Genomic DNA, 5,682 nt, shown 5'->3' on the forward strand with positions numbered 1-5,682 from the left:
ATATTGCTCTTTCTGTTTGTCTGTTTATCATGTTCTTAGATTTCCCTGGATAACCAATGATTTGGGTGATGTCGTCAGCATATAGTATGTTTAAGTATCGGTTTGAGTTTTCTATGTCGTTTGTGTATATTGTGTAAAGGGTAGGTGAGAGGACGCTCCCTTGGGGAACGCCACAGTTAAGGTCGAAAGGTAGGCCAGTGTGATTCTTAACTTTAATGGATGCTGTTCTGTCTGAGAGGAAGTCACTTAAGAATTTTTCTATTGATGTTGGGAATTGCAGGTGTTGCATTTTATATTTTAATCCTAAATGCCATACTTGGTCAAATGCTTTTGTTACATCCCTCATAATAACTTGACATTAGCCTTTATCCGCTTTGTTCTGTGCAATTTTTTCAGTGATTATTGCTAGTGCCTGTGTGGTTCCTCTGCCTGTTCGAAATCCAAATTGGTTGACATTGTATTTGTTGTTAAATTCGAGAAATGATTTCAGTCTGTTGTTTATAATTCGTTCAAGTATTTTACCTGGTACTTCAAGTAGGGATATTGGTCTAAAGTTTTGCGGTTGGTATGATGTTTTCCCTGTCTTTGGTATTAGCCTTATTATGGCGTGTTTCCACTTGTCGGGGAAGTAGCCTGCTGATAGTGAACTGTTATATATGTGGGTTAGTCTATTGATTGATATTTCTGGGAGTTGGTTTAGTAATGTTTTATTTATTCCGCTTTCTCCAGGGCTTGTATTCTTCAGGTTTTTAATAATGTTTTTTACTTCTTCCTCTGTAATAGTTTCGTCAAGTATGCCTGTTCCTAGTCTAGTGATGTCTGCATTGTTGTATGGTATTGATCTGTATAGGTTGTTTTGCATATACTCATATATTATTTCTGTATCATCATTTTGTTGTTCTTCCTCTTCCTTAAAGATATCTTCCCAATATTCCTATGTACTTCCTCTTTTCCTTGTTTGTATAGACTTTTCTATTATCTTTGTTTTTAGGTAGTGAGGTTCTGTGTTAGTGTTATTGGTAATCTGTTTTATTTTCTTCCAAAAACTTGCTGGGTCTTTATATATGTTGGCTAAGTCATGTAACAGCATAGACCAGTGCTCATTATTCTCGGTGATTAAGGATTCTTGAAGAACTGACTGTAGGTTCCGGTAATATCTGTAGCTTTGAATGTTCCAACCATATGTTTTGCTGTATGTCTGAAGACTAGAGAAAAGTGTTATTAATAGTTTGGTGGTGTCACTATGTTTTGGTGAGGGGAGACTTTTATATTTTGTTATTGGTATTGCTTCATGCATTGCCCTGTCTATTGCTTGATGCCAGTTCTCTACTGCATAGTCTATTGTTTCAAGAGTTGCCATGTTTAGGTTATTGTTATGCAGCGTTTCCGTAACCCTTGCTTTAAAATTTTCCCAGTTGGCTTTCCTGTAATTTGGTCTTGGGTTTACTGGTATGAGTATAGGTGTTATTGATATTGTTAGTATTATTGGTATGTGGTCGCTGGTGGTGAGTGGTCCAGGGGAAATATAGGTGTTGTGATAAGTATGGTAGTTTGTTAAAATTATGTCCGGGGTCGTTCCTCGTCTTTGCGTGTAAAATGTTGGGAAGTCAGGGCCTATGAGTTGAATAAGTCTGTTTTGTATGAGTGTGTTAATTTGTCTTCCTTTGATGTTCGTATGGTTGTAGCCTAAGGTGGGGTGATTGGCATTAAGGTCAGCGATCATATATACAGGGCAATTGCGTCTGAATAGTTTTGTAAAGTCAGGTATGGGGATGTAATTTCTGGCTGGTGGTTGGTATAAAGTTGCTATTAGTATTTTACCTGTAGAGGTAGTTATTTCTATTGCAAGCAGGTCTGATATGAAGTCATCTATGAGTTTGTATTCAATGTTCCTCTTAATTGCTATTGCGGTTCCATCTGACTGGTTGTTCAGGGAGTTCTTTTTATGTAGGTGATAGCCAGCTATTTTCATGTTTGTTTCGTCTGTTAAGCAGTGACTGTTTATTAGAATAACGTGTGGGTCTAGCGTTCTGTACGTGTTAGATAATGAAATCCTTCTGTTAGTCCACTGTAGTACGTTATGATGAATAATTTTAATGTTATTGAGGGCCATGTTTTTTGTGTTGTTTAAGTTGTAGTTGTAAATTTACTTTAGGTTTGTTTTACTACGTTGGGTTTGTCTGATTGGCGGTGTTCTATCCTTTCCTTGCCCGCTTCTTATCTTCCTAAATGCGCTATCATCAACAGTCATAAAACAGTTTTCTAAGTGTATTTTGCCTCTTTTCAGCAGGATTATGATTTCTTCTGGTTCTAAAGTGTCTTCATTATAAGTGAATTTGTATTCTCCCTCTTCTACTCCTTCGATAAATTTTCAGGCCATCCGTTACTTTCTTTGTGTAAAACTGGAGCTGAATGTTCTCGCTGTTGAAGTGTCTTCCTTCGTTTCCTACATTGTCTTGTTGTTGTTGTTGTTGTTGCTGCAATTGTTGATATTTATTTGGTGACTCCTTTCTCCATTTCTGTTTCTTGGTTTCTGTCATTTTGTTATGTTTGGGCTAAGGTTGCTAGTAGTTTGGATGAGTTTGGTATTTTGGGGATCTTTATTGCAGGTAGGTTGTTTTCTTTAAGGGTAGCATTAAGTTATTTTTCGAAGCTCCCAGGTTCTATTACATTCATGAGGTGTGCATGAACCATGCATGAGTATATTTTTAAGTGTTCATCCTTGTTGATTTGTGATATGCCATTGTATTGGTTGTTTGTTATTGTGTTTGTTTTTGTCACCTGTGAGTATGTTGTTTTTTCTTTTTCTTCTAGTCTTTTCTTTTTGATACCTTCCTTTCGTTTTATACATTTCATAGACAGGGTTCTGTGGTTATCTCCACAGTTAATGCACTTTTTTTGTTCTTTGTTACATTCTTTCCATATGTGGCCTTTTCATTACACTCGGAACAAATTTTGTAATCTTGTTTCTGGGGGCAGTTTTTTGTTAGGTGATCTTCTATTTTATAGCATTTGAAACACGTCATGATGCTATAAAATTTTTCTTGCTTAATCTGGTAGTATGGGATTTTCATTGATAATAATTTCAGTCCTTTTTCTTGAGCTTTAGTTGCGTATATAGCTTGAGTGAAGGTAATCTTTATGTTCTTTGAGTTTGGAAATTTAAACACAGTATCTATGTTTTCTCCTATCCACAGGTTGTGAGCTATTATTTCTTCCTTCATCTCGTCTTCATTGTTGTTGTATATGTAGGAGTTCACGTTGACTGCTATTACAGACCTTTTGGCTCTTAGTTCTGGCGGGGTTATCGTGGTAAACTCTTGTTGGTTCAGTTTATCTTTGATCTTATCTTGAAATAGTTTATCTTGGTCATCATCAGTGATGATGATGACATAGCCATCTTGTAGTTGTATAAGGTCAGTGGGGTAGACATCATACTTCGAAAGGATGTTCAGCAGTGAGTCTTTTTTTAGGATCTTTAGGGTTATTAACTTAATTTTACCCTTGGCATTTTGCCGGTTGCATAGGTGGGAGTTGTGGACTCTTGAAAGCTTAAGTTTAGAGAAGAGAAGTTGTTCAGGAGAGACAAGCAGGAAAAGGAAGGGCACACAAAATATACGAACAAGTTTTAGCAGAATCCATGTGCACTTTACATATTGTGTATAAATGTGTAGAGTGTCAGTGTTAAATGTTTGGTCCCGTGCAGCCGCGGACACTGCCCGCTCGGGTACAGGATGGTCGCTAAATGACTTCCTGCACCCGAGAGAGCCTGCCTCTACGGTCACCCGGTGCCCTTATGCCTATCAACGAGACTGCATCAGCAGGACCACAGCTAATTTCCTAACACCTAGGGAAGACTACCTACAGCTGCACTACCTAAGGCTCCCGCCCGCTAGCAGGCGTCGACAAGCACAGTGCAGCTGCCCCAGAGGGACTTCCTGATTCCCTATTACCCCAGACTGGTCGCTTCCTATAAGCGCCCCACTAGTGGGGCCCCCCAAGAGCAAGCCGAGGGGGTTCGCCTTCGTACCACGTACCAGTCCAGCTAGTGGGCAGAGACTTTCGAAGAATGAAGTGGATAGAATGAGAAAGCCCTGCGAATACTCCAGCGAATGGAGTACACTACCCGTAGGCCTCAGCTCGTGGGGCGGCTCTCTCGAACGCTGTGGGGCCCTAGGTAGTGTCTCCCAACTCTGGGTAACAGGAAATGTCTATATGGGAAATCTGAGGGAGTGGACACCTATGTGGCCTACTTAAAGGCGCAGCCGGAGCAGCGGCTGAGGCCGTGCAGCGCGCCTATTGGTCCTTTAGGAGACCACGGGGGCGGAGCTTGCGTGGAGACTGCTGGTTGGCTGGCTGCTGCTGGAGAGCGTCGTGGAGAGGTGATCCTGCTGCTGCGGGAGCTGAAGGAAGACTGTGTCGCATTTTTGAACAGAACAGAACAGAATCAGAAAAGGAAAGATGGGGAGGGGGAAGTGGGGACAGAAGAAGAATAGATGGGTGATAAGAAGGGAGCTTCAGTAAGAGGGTAAAGTCACTGGGGCTTGACCCAGGCGCAAGATGGACTTTTGTGGTTACTGAGCGCTACGTCTATTATAGAAGTTCTTTATAGAAGAGATGGACGCGGCAAGGGAGGCCGTCACCAGACCAGGGGGAGCCAAGCAGAGCGCATTACTACCGAGCACGCAAGAGCAGAGGACCGCCAATGCCACGGACGAGGGCGACGCACCCACACGGAAGTGGCGGCCAAATCTTTACGTCTTCAGTGCAAACAACAAACACCGTGAAGCAGGAAGAGTGAAGTACGTGATAGTAGGAGGGGAAAGGATGACACATAGAGAGGATGGGGTGAGAAGTACTTCCGTATAGCGGAGGGACCTACAGTTTTACGTGGGTTCCGAACCACGGATAGTAGTAGAATTGGTGATTTGGGGTTGTAGGATATGTTTTAACTTTATTAGCGAGGTTGGTGAGGGGGGTTATGAATATTTTATTTGTGATTAAATGCATGTGATGAATGGATATTGGTGTTTGGTGGTGTCCGCCGGGAGTGGTCCGGTCCTGGAGTATCACCCTGTTCTGGGGATATCAACCTGCTATGGATATAAGTAAAGGATTAAAAATGTCAATTGGATGGAGATGGTTTGTTTGTGAGGGTGGATGACGTGACGGCGAGATGACCGAACAGTTCCGCGTCCTCTGTGGAGGTGATGAAAATGTTCCCGCGTTTTGTGCGTTCACAGTACCTTCCATCAGTACTGGCCCCTCCATAACAGACGCGGGGGTGCCGCTGCCGGAACGTCATGTAGACGGCCGGGGGCCCCATTGCCGCGCCGTCAGAGGGAGGGTGCGGTTGTTCTCGTCATTCGCCCAGCATTGGCCGCTCCCAACTACCTCTGTGGAGGTGATGAAAATGTTCCCGCATTTTGTGCGTTCACAGTACCTTCCATCAGTACTGGCCGTTCCGCAGTAACAGACACAGGGGGTGCCACTACCGGAACGTCATGCAGACGGCCGGGGGCCCCATGCCGTGCCGTCACTGGGAGGGGAGCGGTAATGCTGTCCCCGACCCTTGGAGGTGGTCCGGTGCCCCCTTAAAGCCTAGGCTGCGAGACGGAAAAATAATGCATAAAACAAAAGATGAATACAAAGCCATAAGACAAAAAATATGAAAACACCACT

The sequence above is a fragment of the Portunus trituberculatus genome, unplaced genomic scaffold (assembly GCF_017591435.1).
Source record: "Portunus trituberculatus isolate SZX2019 unplaced genomic scaffold, ASM1759143v1 PGA_scaffold_484__1_contigs__length_43489, whole genome shotgun sequence".
NCBI lineage: Eukaryota > Metazoa > Arthropoda > Malacostraca > Decapoda > Portunidae > Portunus > Portunus trituberculatus.